The sequence below is a fragment of the Balaenoptera ricei genome, chromosome 3, assembly GCF_028023285.1.
Source record: "Balaenoptera ricei isolate mBalRic1 chromosome 3, mBalRic1.hap2, whole genome shotgun sequence".
Lineage (NCBI taxonomy): Eukaryota > Metazoa > Chordata > Mammalia > Artiodactyla > Balaenopteridae > Balaenoptera > Balaenoptera ricei.
This window is the reverse complement of record NC_082641.1, coordinates 24,191,314-24,204,660: the sequence shown is the minus strand read 5'-3', so window position 1 is coordinate 24,204,660 and position 13,347 is coordinate 24,191,314.

Here is a 13,347-nt window from a genome sequence, read left to right as displayed (position 1 = left end):
GGAAAAGCTTTCTACAAATTTCAACACCCATTTATGAAAAAAACCCTCCAGAAAGTAGGCATTGAGGGAACTTACCTCAACATAATAATGGCCATATATGACAAACCCACAGCCAACATCGTTCTCAGTGGTGGAAAAAGTAACCATTTCCACTAAGATCAGAAACAAGACAAGGTTGCCCACTCTCACCACTATTATTCAACATAGTTTTGGAAGTTTTAGCCACAGCAATCAGAGAAAAAAAGGGAATAAAAGGAAGCCAAATTGGAAAATAAGAAATAAAACTGTCACTGTTTGCAGATGACATGATACTATACATAGAGAATCCTAAAGATGCTACCAGAAAACTACTAGAGCTAATCAATGAATTTGGTAAAGTAGCAGGATACAAAATTAATGCACAGAAATCTCTTGCATTCCTATATACTAATTATAAAATATCTGAAACAGAAATTAAGGAAACACTCCCATTTACCACTGCAACAAAAAGAATAAAATACCTAGGAATAAACCTACCTAAGGAGAGAAAATGTCTGTATGCAAAAAACTATAAGACACTGATCAAAGAAATTAAAGATGTTACAAACAGATGGAGAGATATACCATGCTCTTGGATTGGATGAATCAACATTGTGAAAATGACTATACTACCCAAAGCAATCTACAGATTCAGTGCAATCCTTATCCAACTACCAATGGCATTTTTCACAGAACTAGAACAAAACATTTCACAATTTGTATGGAAACACAAAAGACCCTGAATAGCCAAAGCAATCTTGAGAAAGAATAATGGGGCTGGAGGAATTAGGCTCTCTGACTTCAGACTACACTCCAAGCTACAGTAATCAAGACAGTATGGTACTGGCACAAACACAGAAACATAGATCAATGGAACAGGATAGAAAGGCTAGATATAAACCCACACACATGTGGTCACCTTATCTTTGATAAAGGAGGCAAGAATATACAGTGGAGAAAAGACAGCCTCTTCAATAAATGGTGCTGGGAAAACTGGACAGCTACATGTAAAAGAATGAAATTAGAACATTCCTTGACACCATACACAGAAATAAACTCAAAATGGATTAAAGACCTAAATGTAAGGCCAGACACTCTAAAACTCTTAGAGGAAAACATAGGCAGAACACTCTATGACATAAATCACAGCAAGATCCTTTTTGACCCACCTCCTAGAGAAATGGAAATTAAAAACAAAAATAAACAAATGGGACCTAATGAAACTTAAAAGCTTTTGCACAGCAAAGGAAAACATAAACAAGACAAAAAGACAACCCTCAGGATGGGAGAATATATTTGCAAACAAACAACTGACAAAGGATTAATCTGCAAAATATACCAACAGCTCATGCAGCTCAATATCAGAAAACAAACAACCCAATCCAAAAATGGGCAGAAGACCTAAATAGACATTTCTCCAAAGAAGATATACAGATTACCAACAAACACATGAAAGGATGCTCAACATCACTAATCATTAGGGAAATGCAAGTCAAAACTACAATGAAGTATCACCTCACACCAGTCAGAATGGCCATTATCAAAAAATCTACAAACAATAAATGCTGGAGAGAGTGTGGAGGAAAGCGAACACTCTTGCACTGTTGGTGGGAAGGTAAATTGATACAACCACTATGGAGAACAGTATGGAGTCTCCTTAAAAAACTAAAAACAGAACTACCATATGACCCAGCAATCCCACTACTGGGCATATACCCTGAGAAAACCATAATTCAAAAAGAGTCATGTACCACAATATTTATTGCAGCACTATTTACAATAGCCAGGACATGGAAGCATCCTAATTGTTCATCGACAGATGAATGGATAAAGAAGATGTGGCACATATATACAATGGAATATTACTCAGCCTTAAAAAGAAACAAAACTGAGCTATTTGTAGTGTGGTGAATGGAACTAGGGTCTGTCATACGGAGTGAAGTAAGTCAGAAAGAGGAAAACAAATACCGTATGCTAACACATACATATGGAATCTAAAAAAAAAAAAAAAAATGGTTCTGAAGAACTTAGGGCAGGACAGGAATTAAGATGCAGATGTAGAGAATGCACCTGAGGACATGGGGAGGGGGAAGGGTAAGATGAGAGGAAGTGAGAGAGTGGCAGGGACATATATACACTACCAACTGTAAAATAGATAGCTAGTGGGAAGCAGCCGCATAGCACAGGGAGATCAGCTCGGTGCTTTGTGAACACCTTGAGGGTCAGGATAACGAGGGTGGGAGGGAGACGCAAGAGGGATGGGATATGGGGATATATGTATACATATAGCTGATTCACTCTGTTATACAGCAGTAGCTAACGGAACAATGTAAAGCAATTATACTCAAATAAAGATGTTGAAAAAAAAAAAGACAGTAAAATAATAAAATAAGGTATATATAAATAATTTCCAGAATAAAGAATAAATAATAAAAAGTAACAACCAGGGAATAATTAATAGCTTATTTTGCAATATTCGTTCATCTAACAAGGTCTACTCATCAGTGTGGAAACATAAAGCATTAGGTTCATGGATTCAGCAATGTGTGTAATTAAAATTTTACTGATTTTTCATGAGTGTTGGTTAGTATTCTTTCATCTTTGTCAACATGATAGAAATATATCCATTGTTTTAATTTTTATTTCTATGGTTATTTACAAAGGAAATAAGTTTTCATGTGGTAATAAATTATTTCTTATTACATGAATTATATGTTTTATATTTTGTTTACTTTAATCTTCATAATTAATCTGAAAGGAAATTTTTATAGTAATGTTATTAAACTTCTATTCATAACTGGTTTAGAATTATTTTCCCATGTTGATATTTTGATGGTGTTTGTAATACAAAAGCTATGAAATATATTCATTTATAAATCTTCAATTACATACACAGGCATTTTAAAAACATTCTCTTATTAACATATGTTCACCCATATTTTCTAATATTTTCCTTTTTGCTCTCTAAATTTAATATTTCAAATTTAATATGGATATATAACAACTCACTGAAAAGTCCATCATTTCTTCATTCAACACAATATGTTTCTTTACTTTTGCTCAAATTACTAGTCAATCTGCATATTTTAAGGGAAGAAGATATCCTTTAAAATTGTAAATGTAAAGAACATTTAATGTCATTAATTTTTGTCTTTGCTATTTTCATATATTTATCTTACACTGGGATTTTAGAAAATCTCTGCTTATAGAGATTATGCAGGAAGAAAAAATAATTTAAAATTTCACTGTAAATATAGGAAAAAGTGATAAGTTTTTTTTTATGATCAATTCATTGTAAACATCTGTAGCATAGTCTCTGTATAGAAATTAAAAATCATAATGCTGATATTTACTAATTCCAATGATAGCTTAATATTTGTGTTATGATTTTCCTTTAAAAAACATTTAATTTCTCTTAAGTGGTTCCATTTAGTTCTTTGTTCTTTACATTTCAAATTTTTATGGAAAATATTGATAAAATAAAGCAAAATACAATTGCTTTCCAAAGTTTCTCCCTCCAGTTTTTTTGAGTTATTACGTACCTTATTTGTATATCATCCATTTCAAATTCCTTCTGGGATACATTATACCTCATTTCTTCTGAGAAAGGGGCTTGGCTTACAGCATTTGTTTTATTATGTTATCCTCACTGTCCTGACCATGATTTCGTTGGTTTGTTTTAGTTTCTGGTTTGTTCTGTTTTTAACAATGTTTTATAATCGAGCAATAGGTATTGAACCGAAAGGGAATCCACTTTCTTAGAGCAGGAAACATCTTCAAGATAATTTAGAAGAAATAAAATGAATTTTTAGTAAATTTGTGGGACAAGTTTACATGTCATTGAAAACTTACGGCCGAGCAGATGAATGTAAAGAACCAAATTACAGAATGTTTGAATTTTTACCAACAGTTGGTGAGTCTAAAACATGTTTGGAATTTGAGAACTTGGAGCAGGTTACCTAAAACAGAACTGGATATACCACACCCCCAGTTTCCTCAGCTATTGAACTGCTTCCTTTTAATGATAATGGTATAATTTTAAAGCTTTATGCAAATTTAGTTTTTAACAATCTATTTTCTAGGTACTTCCTCCTAAGGGCAAATCTGAGTAGGAGATTTAATTGGAATTTCACAGCAAATGCTGAGATCTGCAGGAAATAATTTGGGTTAGGTACAAAGAAGTTAACTTGCATCTGTCTGCTCTGGAAGTTCCAGGGACTGTAGCCAGGTTGCATTATGAAGAACTGTAATTATAGTCATTGTATACAATAAGTTAAACCTTTTGGATTTACACTGCCACAACCACGAGGTCTTTTGCTCTGGCTGGGTGGAAAGGAAAGTCAGTAGAGACAGATTGATATCAACTTATACACGGACTCATTTATCATGCACCTCAGTGTGCAAAACAGGACGTTTAGGAAATGGCATCAAGAGTTTCAGAGCCTCACAGGGATTTTCTGGGTGTTTTTGTCCCTATTTCTATATATGGCCATTTACTGAGATATAGTAAAAAAAAAAAAACATGACTTATTTGTTTGTTTGCTTAAATAGATGTCATTTTAGGGCAGTTTTAGGTTCACAGCAAAGTTCAGCAGTAAGTATAGAGACTTCCCATAAGCCCCCTGCCGCCACACACATGCAAAGTCTCCCCACTCTCAACACCCCACACCAGAGTCGTTAATTTATTACAATTGATGAACCTACATTGACACATAAATATCACTCAATGTCCTTAGTTTACATTACAGTTTATTTTGAGGTTGTAAATGCTATGGGTTTTCACAAATGTATAATGATATGTATTCATCATTGTGGCATCATACAGAATAGATTCACTGTCCTAAAAAATCTTTGTGCACAAATTATTTATCTTGTCTTTCCCCACAGCCCCTGGCAATCACTAAACTTTTTCTGTCTCCATAGTTTTGCCTTTTCCAGAACGTTATATAGTTGAAATAATACAGAAAATATTCTTTCCAGATTAACTTCTCTGACTTAGAATTATGCATTCAAGGTTTCCCATGTCTTTTAATGGCATGACAGAATATATTTTTTTAGTGCCAAATAATATTCCATTGTCTGGATGTACCACAGTTAACTCATCCGTTCACCTACTGAAAGACATATTTGCGTCCAAGTTTTGGCAATTATGGATAAAGCCACTATAAACATCCTTGTACAGGTTTTTGTGTGGACATAAGTTTTCAACTCATTTGAGTAAATACCAAAAAGTGTGATGGCTGGATTGTATGGTAAGAGTGTGTTTAGTTTTGTAAGAAACTGCCAACCTGTCTTCAAATTAACTGTACCATCTTGCGTTCCCACCAGCAGCAAATGAGAGTTCCTGTTGCTACCCATCCTTATCAACATTATTCTGGAATATCCACGTTTGTTCAAGGTAATCACAAGGGTTCTTATAAGAAAGAGGCAAAGGTCAGAAGTGAAGAAAAATATGTCATGATGGAGGCAGAGGTCGGAATGATGCAGACGCAATCTGAGGGATGCAGGCAGCTGCTAAAGCCAGGCAAGGCACAGAACAGATACTCCTCTGGAGCCTCCAAAAGGAACACAACTCTGCTGACAGCTTGGTTTTATCCCTGTTAAACCTATTTCAGACTTCTGACTACTAGACTATAAGACAGTCCATTTGTTTTGTCTTAAGACCCAGTGTTTGTGGTAATTTTTTGCAGCAGCAGCAGTAGGAAAGCAATACACTAGCATATTTCACAGTCAGGTGAGATCTGCGATTTGTGTAAGTCCACTTCACAGTACAGTCCTCGTTTATCAGTCATCGTATTTCCACAAAATGCCGTAGAGATTACTTACAAAAAAAGAATTATTTGGTATCTTATGAAGTCTTGAAATTATATCACTTTTTAATATATTTCTTAATATACAGAATCAAGTATATTCTGCTAGTGAGTACATGTGCCTTTTTTTTGGTATGTGTTTACCTTCATTTTGAAAAATAGCCAGTGTCTCACTATGGTGGGGACACAATTTAAGGTATTTTATCACCATTTCTTATTTCCAGTGTGACTTTATTTTCACAGATATTTTTCTCTTTATGGCTAACTTAAATTTCTCAGGTTACTATTTTACAAGCAGATACGGTTCTCTGTTCTGAACCTAATATATGCTGGTCAAAGATTAAAAAGTAAGAAAACACAAAAAAGTCCATGTTTATAAAATAGATTAAATTAACTACATATATAGAGTGTTCTGTATAAAGAGTAAATTAATTTTCTCTGTTTATTACATTTTCACATAAATGTTGGTCTAAAACTACCTTTTGGAGACAGACTTTGCATTTTGATATGTGGCTCTTCAAATTATTTTTATATCTAAATCCTCTATAATGTGTAAGTTGGTACTTATAGAATTACATTTATTGAAGAGAAAATTGTTGCTGGACATTTTAAATCTAAATAAATGTTTTCGAATGCTGTTATGTAATATGAGAGACGGTAGGAAAATTTGTAGCCTATGTAATTTAGAATTTTTCCTGTAGTGGACTTTATTGGGCCACAATGTAGCAAGCTCATTTTTATATACAAAATGTAGTTCATGGTTGATTATAGACACTGAATACACAGTCATACCATTCTTATTTTATTTGAAGCAAATGAAATTGCTTCAAAATTTTAAATTTCTGAAATACTTGCATTTTGTAAAGAGATGTGCATCCTTCTCAGGCCTTGAGAAAAAGAGTAAATCCTATTTTTACTTTATTCCATATCTGGACATCTGAGGTAATTTTGCTTCAATGCCACTTTGAAAGTAAGAGGTCTTTTCATTTCCTTCCATCAGCTGAAAGCAGTGAAGCATTACAATTCTCTGCCCATCCTATTAATAGATTTGCAACAGAAGCAAAAGAAATTCAAGGCCTTTTTTAGATCTTGGAGAATTTTACAACAGTATCACCAGCAAAAGTCCATAGAAAATAGCACACAAAGCAAAACATACTTTTTGATGTGATAGGAGATTTAGTGTGCTTATCAAACTGTTTATACTGATGTAGCATTTTTTCTCAAGCTAGCAACATAATGCATAAATTCTCTTTTACTCATATTTTTAAATTAAGAGAAAAAATTTTGAATGTCAATATTAAGAGAACAAATGAACACTTTAATAATTCAAGAACATATAATTTTAAACGAATATAAATTTCCATTGGATTTCTATCCCATTGAAAAGGAACAGGACCCTATGGACCTTCCCCCTAATGTCCTCTGCCTGCCTTTTGTCTGTGAAAAAACTTCAGCCAAAGAATAAGTTTAATCAGAGAAGTGAGGAAATGCAGAAACAAAGGAAAACAGTCTAACAGGACTAAATAATAATAGTTTAGTCATTAAGCAAAGTCAAGGACGTTTAATTCCTCCACAAGGGCTATAGATAATATTCTGAGCCATATCCTGTGAGCTGTCTTATAGATACTGAGACCCCCACCAGGTGGAAGAAGTTAACTACATGATGACCAGACTGTAGCCATGACATAAGCTGCTACAGTTCTGAGAACTGGCCTCAAGGAAATGCGAACAAACTGACCCTGGAACTGAAGATTAACTGTACTTAAAACAATCAAGGTGATGCTGGTCAGACCACCACATGACCAATTTCAAGACGACTGTCAGAGCTGACTGTGTGGCTTTTACATGTAGCCCCCTCCTTCCATGTATAAAAGCTCTTGCCCACTGATTGTCAGTGGCAAGAAGTCAGCCTTTGGACAGTCACCCTCACCCTGCTCCCCAGGTTGCTGGCATCCAAAATAAAGCAAACTTTCCTTTCCACCAACCTTGCCTCTTTATTGGCTTTTGAGGTACGAGCAGCCAGACCCCACTTTCGGTTGCACCATGAATGTAGCATAATTTATTATAAGTTTTTAAATAAAAACTTATTGGGGGGAAAAATGATTATAAACTATATCAATGAGTTGTTTTTTACTATAATTTCTCAAATTTACATTCAAACAAATCAACCAATTCTGTGACGCTTTAACTTAATGTAATCATGGAAAGTATCTCAATATTGCATCTTGGATTGGCTCTGCAAAGATTCCAAAACTAAATCAACTATACACTATACACTACTGAAGATGGAATAGTGACAAAAAAGAATAAATTATGTTGCCCTACTTGAACTAAGGTATTTACAAGTTGATTTTTCCCTCCTCGGTAATTTTCTCTCCTACTACTGAGAAAAGTAGAGGAAGCTCTACTTTCTCACTAGCCAAACTTTAGTGTTCAGTGGAATGGGATTAAGTCTGATCCACAATTATAAGTGTTATCTCTAAAGGACTAAATCTAAACCTAAGGCGCTATCAGACTATGTTATACAACAGAGTATTTGAAAAGATTTTTTAAAAATATTCAGGTTTGGAGGTTGATTGAGTAGATCTAAGACATGATTCCTAGCATCAATATATTTTGTTCACACATGATTCTACTATAAAAACCAGTATTGAAAATCACTGAACTATTCAACATAATCATATCTTGTCAAGGTGATTTGTTCAGTATGCACCCTCCTAAACCAGTCAATGGGATGAGATGTATTATTCAGTCTGCAAATTTTGATAGAAGAGTAAAAATCAGTGCGGATATCAGAACATTATGTGGTAAGTCTGGGCCACAAATAGTCTTCCCCTTAAAAGTTTGGTGTATAAATATGGTACATGAAATTACTTCAGTCACTCAGAGGATGAAGCCAACACAATGAGTGATGAAATTCCAATAGGATCACAGAAATGCTAATTTAGTCTTGATTCTGCATCACTTGCAATATGTCCAACCTTAATTATTTGCAGTTAAGCCAATAACTACAAAAACCCTTTTTACTTTTTGATTGAATTTAAGTTAATATTCTCTTACATAAAACTTAAATTACCTGACTGATATAAAAATAAAGGTCTTTTAGGCCTTGCTGTGTCATTTAATATTGCTTTAAAATATTTTTTGTCTTAAGCATTATGCTCATTCTTAATTCTAAACTGCATCATATTCCTTCGAAAGGACTGCTATATTTAATCTAGTCAGAAAAGGAAACTATGGGAACATAGTGAAAAATAACACTCTGTGGTAGTCTGATAATATCTAAACAGTAACACAGAAAAATCCCCTCCATAGTCAGAAGAGAAAAACATAGATGAAGTATTGGATTGCATATTATTGCTACTATTATTCACCAGAATATTTGACATTTGATCTGCATCATCGAGAAAAAACATAGATGTAAATATTGGAAATTAAATTACATAGAATCTAGAAAGATATTGACAAATGTGGGAGTCAAAGGAAAGGAAGAATTTATTTTTATAGCTTATTTGGAATACAAGTTAAAGATATGGCACTGTAGATAACTTCAAAAATAGGGATCAGTCATAAAAAAATCAATTATGTATAATCTAAGACCAAGGAGAAATCACGTGTGTCTGGGTGCATGCATGCCTGTGTGTATGTGTGTGTGTCCATGATAAGCACAGTATAGTGAATGGAGCAAAAGGTCAAAATATATACCTAACTTGGATTATTAAATAATAATACTTAGGGTATTATTTATTTATTTAATATATGTATTATTTTTAGATTACACATGATTGATTCTACCTCCAAAACATATTTGAGTCCATTCTTTTCTTTTAATTTTCACTCTTTCTCTCTTAATCCAGGCACCTATTATTTTTAATTTAGATAGCAGCTAAGTTACTCACCTCCCTTTTTCATCTCTTCTGACCCTCCAATTAATTTCTAAGAATCTCATCTGTTGAACATATTGTCTTAAGTCTGATAAACCAGATAGGTAAGGTCCCTGGCTTCATGAAATTTAGCATTCCATGATTCAGACAATAAACAGGTAAACAGGTTCTAAGTACAGAAAAAAACAATGATAAACAAACGTGTAATTACACATTAAGTGGTGTGCTATGAATTTAACCAAAAAGGATTCTAAAATAAATATTACAGAGTCATGTCAAATAAAAGAAACTTAGTGAAGGACTTAATGTAAGCCTTGAAATATGTAAAGGCAGAAAACAGGCAGACTTGTGAGCAATGAATTCCAAATAGATGGAACAGTATGCCAATTGTCTTTTAGTCTTGAAAGCACTAGTGTGCTCAGAAGTTAGTCTAGAAATTAATGAGTAAAAGAATGGCTGGCCTTTGATACATTCAGAAAGTTAAACAGTGGCAGAATATTCAGGGTTTGGTAGGCTCCTGTAAGGAGATTAAATTTTTTTCTAAAGCAATGGAAAATCTTTAAGTATATTAAGAGGGAATGACATGGAAACCATTCTAATCTGTTTTAACAAATCACTACTCACACTTGGAAAATATAATTGCAATTTTATTAACTTTCTTTATTAGACAGCATGTATTTTGTTTGTTTATTACTCATTTTTTGTGCTTTGATTTTCGCATTAGTTTTAACAGAACGTACTTTTCAGATGAGGGTAATTATTTGGTTTTTATTTTGCTATGGGTTTTTTTGTTTGTTTTTATGAATTCTACATTAATACTTTTGATCTGTAGACAAAAATTTCTCCAATTTTAATGTTTTAGTTTTACATTGGTTTTAATTTTATTCATCTTTTTTCAGCTTATTCATATTAAATAGGTGACTTGATAAGTAACATCCTTTGATTGTGTTATCTTTTCTTCCATCTTTCTCAGTATTTTTTTCTTTAGAAGATATGTAATCTAATTTTCTAAGTAACCTTTTGGAAAGCAAGTATTATATTCATTCAGTCCTCATTCTACTGAGAACTTTATTCTAGCCCTCCTGTTCTTTAACATTATGAACACGTTAGGTTGTATAATTGTACTTTTTTCAAAGTATAGCTTCTTATTTTTGGATGCAATATCCTAAAATTTTACTAAGAATACAAATTAGAGCTTTTATTTGGTAAAATTATAATTTATTTCCTGTGGTAACTGTGTCTTGCTGAAGATCATTTACCTTGAAATGAAAGTCACAAATGCCTAAGATAAAATGAGAATGAATCATGATGTGTTATGAATTGTAGTATATGACTAAATCAATAGCTTAGAAATAATATGGTTTAGAAACTAAACTTTTTTCAAGTATAAAAAAACAAAATAAAACTTTAAAAAGCAAAATAAAATTATTTGTAAAAGAGAAAATAATTAAAGATTTAAATGTAGGAAACAGCATTAAAATAAATACCTATTATATGATATTTTTAAATAATTAATCACAAAAACATGAAAATCATTTTTAATTTTTTTTGCAGAAATGGTGCTCCAGAAAAGTAGCAAAGTATGTTTTAACAATTTCTGAGAATATAAATAATATTTTGTTAATATTTTTATTTTAATATGTGTGCTATATCTATAAAAACGAAATGGAATGAAATATTTTGAGATAAAATGTCAACAGTTTGGTTATACTTGCCATTTTAATTAAAAAATTTTTTAAAATTATTTATTTATATTTATTTTTGGCTGTGTTGGGTCTTCGTTTCTGTGCGAGGGCTTTCTCTAGTTGCGGCAAGCGGGGTCCACTCTTCATCGTGGTGCGCGGGCCTCTCACTGTCACGGCCTCTCTTGTCGTGGAGCACAAGCTCCAGATGCGCAGGCTCAGTAGTTGTGGCTCACGGGCCTAGTTGCTCCGCGGCATGTGGGATCTTCCCAGACGAGGGCACGAACCCGTGCCCCCTGCATTGGCAGGCAGATTCTCAACCGCTGCACCACAGGGAAGCCCCTGCCATTTTAATTTATCTAAAACAAAACACATATGTCGACTTGAGTGTACCATGTACCACTTTATTTTTTTAAATTAAACACACATACATATTATAGAAGAAAGTTAAAATATTTAATGGTACAGACCAGCACACACACACACAAAACTAATTAAATAATAGAATAATACATTTTATACATACATAGGAATTAACTGTCACTCAATCTGTAACTTCTAGGGAATAAAGTATTATAACCACAGTAAGGAAATTCTTGTGGCATTAGCTATGGCTATTTTAAGCCCCTTGAAAATAAACTGGTATGGTTTGTAAGCGTTATAATAGAAGGTAACATATCCACAGGAGCTATAACTTCCAAAATACAACACTGATAAAGATTACCCATAAATCCTATGAACCATGGCCATTCCATTCAAAAGAGTAACAACCAGAGTCTATGGTGTCATGAGGTTGTAAAGGAGCTCAGCACTCTTATGAACCATATACATTTGCTTTACAGGGAACATGTATCAATACTTGCTCTATGGGATTTATGAGTATATAAATAGAAAGACATTATATTAATGCAGAATCATTGCCATAGCAATAATATCTTTAATATTAAATTATGCAGAAATCTCCTCTAATCTACTTACATAAAATAATGCATCTACCTCTTAACTCTTAAGAATATTAGCTAAACACATTTCTCTATGCCTGCTATATGTACACCACAATAATCTATTTCATTAAAACATTTGAGTGGAAATATATACTGTAAAATCAGCAATTAATACTTTTAACTCTACTTCTCCACAGATATTAGAAGTTATATCTCCTAAGGAACTGTCAATTATTTTTTAAAAATTACACATAAACCTTAGATTTTTGGAATCAACAAACATTTATAATCAGTATATTTATTGAATATATTGATGCTTTTAAATAATCTAATTTAATTGTATTTACTTTAACCTTTATCATTATATTATTTGATTTATATTTACTATTGTTGACAAATTAATCTGATCTGAGGAAATCCCTTTCTTCCATATGTAAAATGACCAAGTTGAAAAACAAAAATTGATTTCACCTTATGAATAGAATACTTTTGATAGGAGATAAAAAATTAACTGAATAGTAATTTTTCAGTCAGTGTATGGGGTAAACTATAATATGATACATACTTGAGTTTTACCTGATATCCTACCAGCTGTGCTCAAGATTTAAATATTTATTTTCTTAATCAAAAGTATAAAACATTCTTTTGGTCACAATCTACTTTGAAAAATGTTTACACTTTTACCTACTGAAGATAGCAAGTATATCAAACATTGCAAAATCACTTACCCCATTAAAATATATTTTGTTTCTATGAAGGGATCACATATTTAACTATTAATATTTTTTAAAAGTTTTATAAAGTAAGCAGTATTTTTAAAATGTCCGTCCATGCTAAAGTTCATCATAATTCACATCTAAAGAATGCACCAACAACTAGGTTAGGACAGGGGAGGAAGTGCATCTATGTAGAATAGCATGCTCAGGGGCACTGAGATGGGTGTTCACAAATTCAAACAATGGAAATAAGAGCTAAATCCTACAGAGAAAGGGGAAATGTGGTAGAGAAT